This window comes from Fukomys damarensis, unplaced genomic scaffold, assembly GCF_012274545.1.
Source record: "Fukomys damarensis isolate Sample0158 unplaced genomic scaffold, DMR_v1.0_HiC HiC_scaffold_17, whole genome shotgun sequence".
NCBI classification, from domain to species: Eukaryota; Metazoa; Chordata; class Mammalia; order Rodentia; family Bathyergidae; genus Fukomys; species Fukomys damarensis.
The window spans coordinates 15,850,658-15,864,601 of record NW_022900929.1 but is presented as its reverse complement, the minus strand read 5'-3'; positions in this window follow the sequence as shown (position 1 = coordinate 15,864,601).

Below are 13,944 nucleotides of genomic sequence, written 5' to 3'. Positions count from 1 at the left end.
GGCAAGGACCTGAGTTCGATCCCCGGTACCAAAAAAAAAAAAAAAAAGACAGGTAAAGTTAAAGCAACAAGCAGTTTATTTCAGCTTAGGTGTAGGTGGGCCAAGGGTGAAAAGACCATTGGCACCAAGGTGTCAGGGTGAAAGGAGATTTTTATGGGGCGGTTTGGGTAGGGGAGGGGAAGTCATCAGGGAATAGTGGAAAGGTTTGAGACTTGAGAAGGGGGAGGTTGAGATTTGTAGAGGAGGAGGTCTGTTGGGATACAGGATGTTTCTTGTGGTTGCTGGGCATCAAGGCCTGCAGGCGTTGCTGGGTGTTGTGGGCACATGTTCCTCTTGAACCTGTGTTTTGGCTTCCTGTTGTACATTTCTTGCCAGTATGAAGAGCTCAGTACATGGCTGCTATGAGATGTTTTTTATGTCAGGCAGGAGGCCGGACATTCCTGTCTGTTTGTTATGAGTAAGGAAAAAAAAAGAGAGGTGGGGAAGTGGGTAGGGGTTTTTGGATGAAGATTCTCGTGGCTTTTTTGAGTTTGACTGGGGGCTGTATGGGCATCCTGCCAGAGAGAGGGAGGGTAGAGGTCTTGTTTGTTTTTCTTTTTGTTTGTTTTTTATTTTTTGGTACTTGGGCCTTTGCACTTACAAGGCAGGTGGTGGAACCACTGAGCCAAACCCTCTGCCGAGGGTCTTTTTAGAGTGTGTCTGGAGGTCCTTGAGGCACAGCAGTGTAGCAGGTAGTTAAGAGTAGCTGTCTGGTGGCCGTGGACTGGGTCTGTGCTTGGATGAAAACTCTCAGGGGTTTTAGGAAACAAGCCCAAAGAGAAGTATGATAATGACTGTGCCCACAGGGCCCAGCAGGGCCCAGGACGGGCATGAGCCATAACATCCAGCTGTTCCTGGATAAGGTCCAGAAGCCCTTTGATTAAGCCGGTTCCTTAAGCCTGTTAGCCTGGTTCTCTAGGTTTTTCGCTGTTTCATGTATGATGCCAGATTGGTTGTTATAAAATCACCCCACCTCAAAATAATAAAATCACCCCCTTCTGCAGTCAATAGGTCTAGCTCTCATCTGTTCTGGGGAGTCACAGTGGCCAGAGTCCAGATCACTTTGTAAGGTAAGGGTAGACTTGGACACTTCTTTTAGGCTGCCTGGAACTTCTTCTAATAGGGACTGGTATGTTGCGATGGAGAAGGCTAGGCCTTCTACACCAGCCCCCATGATGCCCAAGCCTATTTATAGAGGGTTTCTGTGATTTCTAGCAAGTGTGTATGTGGGGACTTTAAAATTCTGGTTTCCCTGTGTGATGTCAATTTTGGGGCTCAAGTATACCAGGGTGCATGTCCCAGTCCAATTAGCAGGAAGGCAGAGATATGCAGAGGTGCAATATAGCCAGAAGATTCCTGAGCTGGCCGGGCAGAAGTGGTTGTGGATGGTAAAATGGGAAATCTTATAGGTGTTTTTCTTTATTGTCCAGTAACCTACAAAGAGTGCTGTTGTGTCCTTGGTCAGGGTTGGGGCCTGACCTGGGTGTCTCATTTGACTTGTTCCCTGAGTTTTATTTTCCTAGTATGATAAGAGAAACCTCACTGTTGGTCAGAAAGTTAGGCAGGAGGAGGCACTAGGGAGGTTGGGGTTTGTCCCAACTTATGGGGGAAGAGGCACATGTGGAGAAGCTTGGCAAAAAGGCTGGCCTGGATGGAAGAAGATGTTATGGTGAGAATTTTAGGGCACATAGTGGGATGAGAACTAATCCTTTTAGGAAGAGAAATAAAAAGGCAAGGAGGACTCATTTTGTCTTGGTCCATTTCGGCAGGGCCACTGAGGCAAGGCCCGCAGTGAATATGAGGGAGAGGGGTATGTAGGTGAGTAGGAAGGGAAGATGACAGGCAGTTCATGTGTGGGATGGTCATTAAGCAGGAGATGTGGAGAGGCAGAGGAAGAGAAAAAGGAAAATAGGTGTATTTTGTCACAAGGGGAGTGGGTAAGGATCCTGTAAAGGAGCTCTTCTAACCAGGAATAGAACAACTCCAATGAGTCAATCTGAGAATGGGGGTAGAGAAGGTGTGTTATCCCGCAGAAGATGGAGACTAGTATATTGGCTTCAGGCAGGGTCCATGGGAGGTCATAGAGCAATTCTAGGAGACCAGTGAGCTGACAGATGAGGAAGAGAGAGGACATCTATTTTTATGGACAGGTGTATGAGGTGGAGTGGTAGGGATTGGTCTGGGCAGGGGGAGTGGACAAGCAGAGTGAGGAGAAAGATGAACAGGAGGACCTCATCTGGGGAAAGGTCACAGAAAGTTCCTTTTGGTGGTTTTGTCTGCAAAAGTGTTTTCTTGTGTTATGGGGTCTGAGGATATTTGGTGACCCTTACAGTGGATGACTCCAGCTTGGGTAGGTAGAAGTGCTGGCTCTAGGAGGGAATTTATGATGGAAGACCTTTGTGTCATGAGAAATCCCCTTTCTTTCCAGATTGTTGCATGGTTGTGAAGAATGTGGAAAGCATACTTATAGTCTGTGTATATATTGACTCTGTCCTTTTGCTAGAGTGGGTGTTTGGGTTAGGGCAATGAGTTCAACCTATTGAGATGTGGTGTATGAGAGAAGGGCCAGGCCTTCAATTACTGAATCTGAAGTGACAACTGCATATCTTGCCTTTGCTGATGAAGAGTGTATAACCCTGTAGGAGCTCCTGTATATAAAACAGGTATTATTTGGGGTCTGGTAAGGGAAGGTCTGAGGTGTGTTGGAAAGAATTGCAGTGCATGTGCATGAGGGGAATGCAGTCATGGGATGGGGTTTCTTTCTGTTTTGGTGATTGGGGAACCAGGAAGGAGGCAGGGTTAAAATCAGGGCCTGGAGTGAGAGCGACTTTGGGTGTCTCTGAGAAGAGAGCATAAAGCTGTAAGAGTAAGTGAGGTAAATGTGAGGAAATCGTAAGGCCTTTGAGATTGTTACAGAAATATAAAGTAATAAGCACAAGGAGAGTCATTTTTAGGGCTTCTAAAAGCATTACTAGTGAGGTCTAGCTGCTCTGATAAAAAGGCAACTGGATGGGGGCTTGGATCCTGGCTCAAGATTTTGGTGGTGCATCCACTCTACTAGGTTGTGAAAAGAGAAGGGATATGAGAGGTCTGGAGGAGACAGAGCTGGAGCTAACATTAGGGCATCTCTGAGTTTTTTGAAGGAGTAGTGGGAGAAGGATTTGTTGTCTAAGTAGCCTGAGAGATAGTTAACTGAGTTGGAGCAGATTTGGGCTTTTGAAGGAGAGATTCTCTTTCCTCTCTCTTCTGGGTGTTGTAGGAGAGAGAGGGTTTCTTGGTGAAGTAGGCAGAAGGACTGCAGAGGAGGTTATTAAAGCAGGAGGCAGTGGGGTAGAAGGAAAGAAGGTCATTGGCTAGGGCTTGGCTAAAATAGTGGGGGGTATCATGGAACCCCTGGGGCAGGACAGTCCAGGTAAACTGCTAGGACTGATGGGTATCTGGGTCTGTCCATGTGAAGGCAAAGAGGGACTGAGTCAGGACATAGGGGAATGGTGAAGAAAGCATCATTTAGGTCAAGGACTGAGTAACAGGTATGAAAGGGGCAACAGAGGAGAGAAGGCTGAGGAACTATAGGTGGATGGGAAGGACTACCTGGTTGACAGCACAGAGGTCCTAGACTAGGTAGTATGACTGGTCAGCTTTGGGAATAGCAAGGATGGGGGTGTTGAACGGAGAGTCTGTGGGGGTGAGGAGGCCATGTTTGAGGAGGTGCGTGATGGGCTTTAATTCTCTAAGAGCTTGGTCTGACAGGGTATTGGTGCTGGGCTGGATGAAGGTGGTCCTTTTTAAGGGGAATGTGAAGAGGAAGGTGGTGTTGGGCAACGGAGGGAGCAGAAATATCCCAGATGTGAGGATTTAGGAAAGGAGAAGCTATGGGGTATTGGGGGGTGTCAACAGGAGTAAGAAGTGTGATGATAAGGTTGGGGAACAGTACCTGGGATAACTAAGGTAGCAGAGAGTTTAGTCTTGTCCAAGGAGGGGAATTGGACAGGTGGTGATAACTAGAAAAGCATGGGGAAAAATGTGGTTTTGAAGTTCGCTTAAGAGTGGAGGAGTTTTGAGAGGATTGGATACAGTGCCATAAATCCTAACAGAAATTGAAGCTAAAGGTAGCTGTCCTGAGAATGAAGAGTGGAATGGGTTGCCCCAGTATTGCTAAAAAATGAAACAGTCTTACCTTCCAACCATGAGATTTACCCAGAGTTTGGTGGCTGAGATGGTCCAAGGGGTGTCTGAGACCTCCAGGGTGTGTCAGTTGTCTGAGGTCCAACCAACCAATCAGGTCAGAGAGGATGTTGGTACTCAGTGGGTGGTCCTGGGAGGGGACCCCGATGACAGGCCTCGCTGTCACCTGATGGTCTGACTTCCAGTATGGGCCTCCACCTGTGGGGCAGGGTTTGGGTGGAGGGCTTCAGGTTGGGACACTTTTTGTCCCAGTGGCCAGACTATTGACACTTAAAGCCATGCCCTGAAGGGATGGACCCCTTTTCTGTCTCATTAGAGGTTTTGTTGGAACTCTGCTTAGCCTTTGAAAGCCTGGGGGGCTTTCTCATGGTGGAGGCAAGTAACTGTAAGTCAGAAATGTATTGTTGGCAGGCAGCCTAGGTGGCAGTAGTTGAAGACCTTGAGGCCTGGTTAATTAATTCCTGGGAGGCCTGGTTAATTAATTCCTGGGAGTTAAGGACCTGTCTCAGTCTTTTGGAGCCTTTTTCAGTTGTCTGGAGATAATTTGGTAATAAAATGCATTTTAGGAATGAGTTGTCCTTCAGGACTCTCAGCGTTTAAGGTTGAATGTTTTCTTAGGGTAGGGCCAAGTGGGAAATAAACTGGGCCAGATTTTCACCTCAGACCCGGGTGATATCTTTAAGCTTGTCATAATTGACTGATTTTAGAGCTGCCTTTTTGAGGCCTTCAATTAGCCAGGTTGTTGTGTAATTTCAGGGCTTTTTTGTGTGTCTCTGATTAAAATCCCATTGGAGTTTGGCTCAGGGGAGGGCTGAGGCTCTGTCTTCCAGGTTAGGTTGGGGCCAGCAGCATTCGTCAGCATAAGCCTGAGCTAATGTCCAGACCTTTTCCTCTTCCTGCGCAAGAGAGTAGAGGTTAAAATGACATTGATGTCATCCCAGGTGAGTTCATGGCTTGGGCAAGGTAATGAACTTCTTGAATGTAGGTAGAAAAATCAGAGGGAAAACAACCGAGGTGGTGACTGATTGGTGTGAGATCAGTGAGAGAGAAAGGGATGTGGACTTGAAAGATGCCTTGGTACCAGTGGCCTGGAAGAGAGGCAGCCAGGCAGCAGGGGCCACTGAGGAGCCAAACTGGATTCTGGAGCAGGTGTGAGGAGGAGTGGGGAGAGCAGTTGGAGAGAGAAGGGCTGGAGGTGAGGCTGGGGGAAGGAGTAACTGTTCTGGAGAAGCGGGGATGAGGGTGGGGTGGGCTGCTGGGATTGGAGATGAATGGGACTGGAAGGCTGAGGGCATGAGGGAGGGAGTAAGAGAGAGAATGGGTCAATGTTAGGGAGGATTCGTGGGGGGCGTGGACGGGGTTGGGGGACTGAGATGAGGAGTTCATCAGGGTCCCAAGAGGTGCAGGGAGGGGAATTGGCAGAAAGCAAAAACATGTCTGGACAAATGGGCCCTCAGATGATGGCAATATTTTCCCAGATGGTGGCAATAATTTTCTAAGTCTCAGAGAATTGAGAAATTAGAAGTGCCATTTTTTGGCCATTGTGATCCACTATCCAATTTGTATTGTGGTCAGGCTGTATTACAGAAAAATATTAGATACTTTGGCTTCAGGTCGGGAGGAGATGGAGAAGTTTAAGTTTTTTTAGAACACACACCAGGGGAGAAGTGGGAATAGATGAATCAGGGTGCTGTGTTGAGAGCTGACACCAACACAAGGTGGGGGCAAATCTAGAAAAGGAGAGGACATCTCCAGTTGATTTCTTGAGTGGCAGATCAAATCTTGGAGTCCCTGAGATTGGGCAGCTACCAGGGAATCTGACTCCTGGGAGCAGGTGTGACCAGTACTGGGTTTGAGGAGCACAACCCAAGTCTGGTCAGATGAATCACTTGGGCAGAAAGAGAAAGTTGGCTATTGTGGGGCTAAAGTAGAAGATAGAGAGACTTACCCAAACTGAGGAGGAGACCTGGTTTAGCAGCAATGCCATGGCAGTAAATGGCCGGAGGTCAGATGTCAGGGATGGTCTCAGTCAGCCCCAGTGGGGTCTGGAGAGGGAGACTGGACCCTCCTAGGAGGGGATCTTGTCCCTCCCAGGTTTTGGCACCAGATGTTAGGGCAAACTGAGGCACGACCGAGATCACTGAGTCAAGTGAAGTTAAAGCAACAAGTGGAGTTTATTTCAGCCGAGGTGTAGGTGGGCCAAGAGTGAAAAGACCATTGGTACCAAGGTTGGAGTGAAAGGAGACTTTTATGGGGTGGTTTGGATAGGGGAGGGAGGTCATGAGGGAAAAGTGGAAAGTTTTGAGACTTAAGGAGGGGGAAGGGGAGACTTGGGGAAAGGGAGTTCTGTTGGGGTACAAAATGTTTCTTGTGGTTGCTGGGCATCCAGGCCTGCAGACATTGCTGGGTGTGCTGGATACATGCTCCTCTTGAACCTGTGTTTTGGCTTCCTGTTGCTGTACATTTCTTTCAGGTGTGAAGAGCTTGGTGCATGGCTACTGTGAGATGTTTTTTCTGTTCTGCCTGGGTGGGGGCCTGACATCAAGAACATGCAGAAGTTCATGCAGGCCAAGAAGAATTTCAATTTATCCTCAGATTGATGGAAAATTGATCCTCTATCCTCAGCAACTATGTGATTGTCACTGGGTCATGTGACATCAACTTTTAACTACTTAGAGAATTCATGTTGAACAATGAAGGCCTGTTTCTAGTGTTCCCAGGTAGATTTCCAGTGGGTCCATCTCTCTGGCTCCAGCTAACCTGGCTCTAGATCTAGCCTCTGCCTCAAGTTCCTTGCCCTTTCTTTCTTTCGTTGTTTCTCTTTCTTCCTTCATTCCTTCGTTCCTTCCTTCCTTTCTCCCTTCTCTCCTTTCTTTTTCTTTTTTTTAAAAACTTTTGTTGTTGTTCTCTCCTTCTTAACTAAATCACCAACCACTGCAGTAGTACCTGCTGTATAACAGAATTGTTATGCCTGTCTTTATCTCCCTTAATTCCAGCACTTGGCAACCATCATTCTACTTTTTGCCCTTATAAGTTTTGACTGTTTTAAATACCTCATGTAAATGGAATCGTGCAGTATTTGTACATGATTGATTTATCTCACTTAAAATCTCAAGGTTCATCCATGTAGCATCATTTCCCTTTTTTTTTGGCTAACACCTATATATCTGTTAAATATTGACAGATATTTAGTTTTATTCATATCTTGGCTATTGTGAAAAAGTGCTACAATGAACATGAGGGCTCATCTTTGAGATCCAAATTTAAATTCTCTGAAATATCCAAAAGTGGGATTTTTGCATCATATGTAATCATACCTTTAACATTTTGAGGGGGCTCCATGCTGTGTACCACAGTGGTTGTATCACTTTACATTCCTGTGGTGTATAAAGGTTCCAGTTTTTCCACCTCCATGCAAACACTTTTTATTAAAATGGCTATCTCAACAAGTGTAATATGATATCACATTGTTTTCCATTCCCCTGAGAAATTGTGGTTAACCATCCTTCCATTTGTATGTTGTCTTTGGAGAAATGTCTATTCAACTCCTTTGCTTATTTTTAAATTTGATTACTATTATTTATTTTTTCTATTGATTCATTGGTGTTCTTTATATTTTTTGGATATTTACCTCATCTGATGTAGTGGTATATTAGCTTTCCATTGCTGTGACAAAATACTTGATTTAATCAACTTATAAAAAGGAAAAATTTCTTTGGGTTCATAGTTTCAGAGGTTTCAATCAATTGTTTGGGTCTTTTGCTTTTGCATTTGTTGTGAGGCAGAAAATTGTGGCAGGAAGTTTAGGATAAGGAGGTTGCTTACCTCGTGTTGGGTGGGAAGTAAAAGAGAGGAAAGAGATAGGGTCCTTCTATTTCCTTTAAGGGCATGCCCTCAATAGCCTAACTTCCTCCCACTAGGCCCTACTTCCTAAGGGTTCCAATACCTCCTAATATCACAAATGGCTGATGACCAAGTCTTAACACATGTGCCTTTGGGGGATAGTCCAGATCCGATCCATAGAATATGGTATATACATATTTTCTTTCATTTCCTAGGTTGCCTTTTTACTCTGTTGAGTTACTTTTTCTTTTTTATTTTAATTTTATTGGTACAATTTAGATTTACATAATGATCACATTCATCATAGGGAATTTGTACCTGTACATGATGTATCTTGATTCCTCTTTTTTCCCCCATTACCCTTCAACCCTTCTTCCCCTCCTTATTCACAAAAGCCCCATTTCCATTTTTTCCTTCTTTTCTCATTTTTCCTTCCTTCCTTTCTCCTTTCCCCCTCCCTAGTTTCCCTTTCCTTTTCAACAATTTTTTTTTCCTGTTTCACAATATCTGTTATACATTTTGGTCCCTATTTACACTTTTTGTTCCTAACACCAAAAAAACAATGAAATATTTACACATGTGTACCTGAATTATTTAAGAGTATAGCTTCAAGGTGCATCCATTTAGCTATAAATGTCTCAGGTTTATTTTTCTTTATGGCTGAAGAGTACTCCACTGTATTAAAAAGAAACCACATCTTTTTTATCCATTTATCAGTTGGTGGGCATTTGGGTTGGTTCCAAGATTTAACTATTACCAACTGTGTCACTATAAACATGGGTGTACATGTGTCATTGTGGTGATGTTTTTAATTCTTTTAGGAAAATACCTAAAAGGGGACTATCTGGGTCAAATGCAAGCTCTAACCCTGGTTTTCTGAGGAATCTCCACACTGATTCCCACAGCGGTTGCACCAGTCTGCATTCCTACCAACAGTGGAGAAGGGTTCTTTTTTTCCTACAGCCTCGCCAGTATTTGCATCTCTCGACTGACCAGTGATGTTGAACACTTTTTCATATGTTTACTTGCTGTTTATACTTCTTCATCTGAGAAGAGTCTATTCATTTCAGATGCCCCTTTTTCATTGGATCTTTAAATTTAAGGGGTCTGGTTTTGTTTTTGTTTTTGTTTTTTTCAATCCTTTGTATGTTCTAGATATTAGTCCTTTGTCTGAGGGACGACTGGCTACAATTTTTTCCCACTCTGTGGGTTGTCTGTTTGCTCTGTTTTAATATTTAGGCCTTTGATCCATTTCAATTTTAGTTTAGTGCATAGTGAAAGACATGGGTCTAATTTTAGTCTTCAGCATGTGGAAATCCAGTTTTTCCAGCACTATTTATTGAAGAGGCTATCTTTTTTCCAGTGGATGCATTTGGCCCCTTTGTCAAAGATGAGGTGACTAAGTGTTTTGGGGTTTTTTCTGCATCTGTTAGTCTGTTCCATTGATCTTCAGGTGTGTTATTTTTCTAGTATCATGCTGTTATTATCACAGTAGCTCTGTATATAATTTCAAGTCAGGTATTGTGATGCCCACTGTCTTGCCTTTGTTGCCCCAAATTGTCTTTGCTATTCCAGGTCTCTTCTGGATCCAAATGAATTTTAGGATTGTTTTCTCTAATTCTGTGAAATATGTTGGAATTTAGATTGGGATGACATTAAATCTGTACAACAATTTTGGAAGTTGGCCATTTTTACTATATTGGTTCTTTCTACCCAAGAACAAGAGATTTCCATTTTCTGATATCTTCACTGATCTCTTTTTTCAGAGTACTGTAGTTTTCAATATAAAGGTCTCTTACTCCCTTTATTAGAATGACTTCTAAGTTTTTCTTTTCTTTTCTTTGATGCTGTTGTGGACGGTGCTGTTTCCCTGATTTAATTGAGGAATGCTACTGATTCTTCAGAGATGACATTGTATCCAGCTATGTTACTGAATTTTGTTATTAAACGAAGAAGTCTTTTGGTGAAGTTTTTGGTATCTTCTATGTAGAGTATCACATCATCTGCAATTTAACTTCTTCCTTTTCTATCCTTTTTCCTTTTATTTCTTTATCTTATCTGATTGTTCTGTCTAATGTCTCCAGAACTATATTGAATAAGAGTGGTGGAGGGTGGAGGGGGTGAAGGGAGGGCAGGGGTATGGGAGAAAAATGAGAACCAAGATCTGTCATGTAAAGGTACAAGATCCCAATGATGAATGTAACTGTTCTGTATACTTAAAAAGTACCAATAAACTCAATAAGATTAAAAAAAAAAAAGAGTGGTGACAGTGGACATCTTTGTCTTGTTCCTGATTTTAGAGTGAAAGATTTCAGTTTTTGTCCACTTAGTATGATGTTGGCTGTTGGTTTGTCACATATGGCTTTTATCATGTTGAGATAAAGACCATCTATTCCAATTTTATGTAGAGTTTTTTGTCATGAATGGGTGTTCAACTTTGTCAAGTGCTTTCTCTGCATCTATTGACATGATCGTGTGATTTGTCTTTGGCTCTGTTAAGATAGTACCTTACATTTATTGATTTGCAGATGTTGAACCTTCCCTGCATCCCAGAGATGAATCCTATTTGATCATGATGTATACTCTTCTTAGTGATTTGCTGCATTCTGTTTGTTAATATCTTATTGAGGATTTCTGCATCTATATTCATTAGGGAGATTGGCCTGTAGTTCTCTTTTTTGGTTGAGTCCTTCTCTCATTTTGATATCAGGGCAATACTTGCTTCCAGGAATGATTTTGGGAGTATTGCTTCTCTTTCTACTTCATGGAAGAGTTTGAGGAGAACTGGCATTAGATCTTCTCTAAATTTTGTGTAGAATTGAGCAGTGAAACCATTAGGAACTGGATTTTTCTTTGTTGATAAGTTTTTAATTATATTTTCAGGGCCGGGGATTTAGCTCAGTGGTGCCGCCACCTGCCTCACAAGTGCAAGGCTCTGAGTTCAATCGTCGGCACCAAAAAACAAAACAAACAAATTATATTTTCAGTTTCATTTACTGATATTGAGAATTTACTGATATTGTATTTCATTTACTGATACTGTATTTAAAATTTTTATATCTTCATGATTCAGCTTTGGTAATTCATATATATCTAGGAATCTGTCCATTTCTTCTGTTTTTTCTGTCTTATTAGAGTATAGGTTCTTGATTGTTTTTTTGAGACAGTGTCTCACTATGTTGTTGAGACTGACCTGGAACTCACTATGTAGCCCAGGCTGGTCTCGAACTCACAGCAATCCTCCTGCCTCAGTCTCCTGAGTGCTGGGATTACAGGCATGCACCACCATGCCTGGCCAAGAGTATAAATTCTTGAAATAGACATTGATGATCTTCTGGGTTTCCACAGGATCTGTTGTGATTTCACCCTTTTCATCCCTAATTGCATGACTTTGAGTCTTTCCTTTTTTTATATAAGGTTAGCTAAGGGTTTATAGATTTTATTTAATCTTTCAAAGGACCAACTCTGTTTCATTCTTTGTATTGTTTTCTTAGTCTCAATTGTGTTAATTTCTGCTAGGATTCTTAAAATTTCCTCCCTCATATGAGCTTTGGACATGACTTGTTCTTCTTTTTCTTTAGAAGCTTGAAGTTCAACATTAGATTATTTATTTGTGTTCATTCTGTTTACCTAGTGTGAGAATGCACTGCCAAAATTTCCCTTTTAGGGCTGCTTTCGTTGTGCCCTATAAGTTGTTATATATTGTATGGGGTATCATTTAATTATAGATACTGCTTAATTTCTTCTGTGACTCATTGGTTGGTCAGAAAGGTGTTATGTAATTTTTATGTGTTTATGAGGTTTTATGGTTTCTCTTTCCATTGATTTCCAATTTTATTGAACTATGGTCAGATAATATACATGGGATAATTTCACTTCCTCTGCATTTACCTAAGTATGTTATATGGGCTAGTATGTAGTCTATTTTTGAAAACATCCCACATGCAGCTGAGAATGCATTTGTGATGTTTTGGGGTGCAACACTTTGTAGACATCTACCAAGTCCATTTGTTCACAAATTTATTTTAGTTCTGATACTTCTTTGTTGATTTTTTTGTCTAGTTGATCTAGTTGTGACAGTGGGTTATTAAGGTCCCTTATTATAATTGTGTTGGTGCTTATACATCTTTGATGTCTGTTAACATTTATTTTATATAATTGTGTGCATCAATATTTGGTGCATATATATATTTATAATTGTTATCTTTTCTTCTTAATGTTTGCCCTTAACAAGAATATAGTGATCTTTGTCTCATTTAGTCAGTCTTAGCTTGAAGTTCACATTGACTGCAAATAGAATAGCTACTCCTGCTTTTTTCTGGGTTCCTGTTGCATGGAACATTGTTTTCCATCCTTTGAGTTTCAGTCTATGAATTTCTTTTTGAGTTAAGTGTGTTTCCTGTATGCAGCATATTGTTGGATCATGTTTCTTGATCCATTCTGCCAGTCTATTTGTTTTGATTGGTGAATTGATGCCATTTATATGGATGGTTATAGCTGATATGCATTGGGTTATTCTTATCATATTGTTTCCCTGATGTTGGTTCCCTGTCTTTCCTCTCTGATTAATTACTTGCCCTGTAATGTGACTTCCTTCTATTGATGTTCTTGAAATTGTGATTTTCGTTATATCTTTTTATTTGTTTTTTTTTGGGGGGTTGGTATCAGGGATTGAACTCGGGTCCTTGCTCTTGCAAGGCAGGCTACCGAACCCCTGAGCTAAATCCCCGGCCCTCAGTATCTCTTTTTAAAATGTCCTTCAGAACATTTTGTAGAGCTGGTTTGTCAGTTATGTATTTGTTTGTCATGGAACTATTTTATTTCTCAATTAATTTTGAAAGATATTTTTGTAGGATACATCAATCTGTATTGGAGATTGTTTTCTTTTAGGGCTTAAAATACTTCACTCCAGGCTCTCCTTGTCTTAGTGGTTTGTGTGATTCTGATGGGCTTCCCCTTATAGATATTTTTTTTTCTCTAACAGCTTTTATTATCTGTTCTTGTACTGAATTTCTGGAATTTTATTATGTGTCTTGGTGTGGATTTACTCGGGTCATGACTATTTGGAGTTCTGTATGCTTCAATTTTTTGTATGTCAAATTCTTATTTCATGTTTCAGGAGTTTTCTGCTATTAGTTCCATAAACAGCTTTTGTATAGCATTTGCACTGTCTCTGGCATTGTCATGGACTCTAATCAATCTTATATTTCTTTGCATCATCTTACAATTGTTGAATGATTTTTCATGGCATCTTGCTATTTTTTAAGAAATCTTTATTTTCATGGTTGGTAACCTCAGTCCTATCTTCTAAATCTGATATTCTATCCTCACCTTGGCTTAAAGGATTGCAAATACTTTGCATGGAGTTTTTAATCTCCTGAATATCTTTTTAAACCTATTTCATGAACTCCATTTCTTATGTTGAGCATTCATGGTTTCCATTATTTTCCTAAGCTCCTCTAATTTTTCATCTGTGCCTACTCTAGCTTTATTTAGCATGTCCTTCATTTTAATTATCATTTTTTTACCTGAAAGATTATTTTCTCTATAGCCTTACCTATTTGATTTTTCACTTTTGCTGCTATCATTTCAGAAAGCTCAGGTAAGTGGCTTCTGATTTCCTCTATCTCATTGTCTCCTGGGCTTATCCTTGGTGGGCTGGAGGTCTGGGGTTGCATTTTGCTTCTGTGTCTTGTCATTTTTGAGTTTTTAAATTTTTATTTTGTTTTTTGAGTTTTTGCTTGTAGAATTCTTATAGTAGTATGGAGGCTTCTCTAGGAAATGTGTATTCTTCAGAGACGTCTTTTAGGTGTAGGTGATTCTTGGTTTCTGTGTCTATCTCAAGAGCCTACCTTCCCAATTTGTTAAGGGTACAAG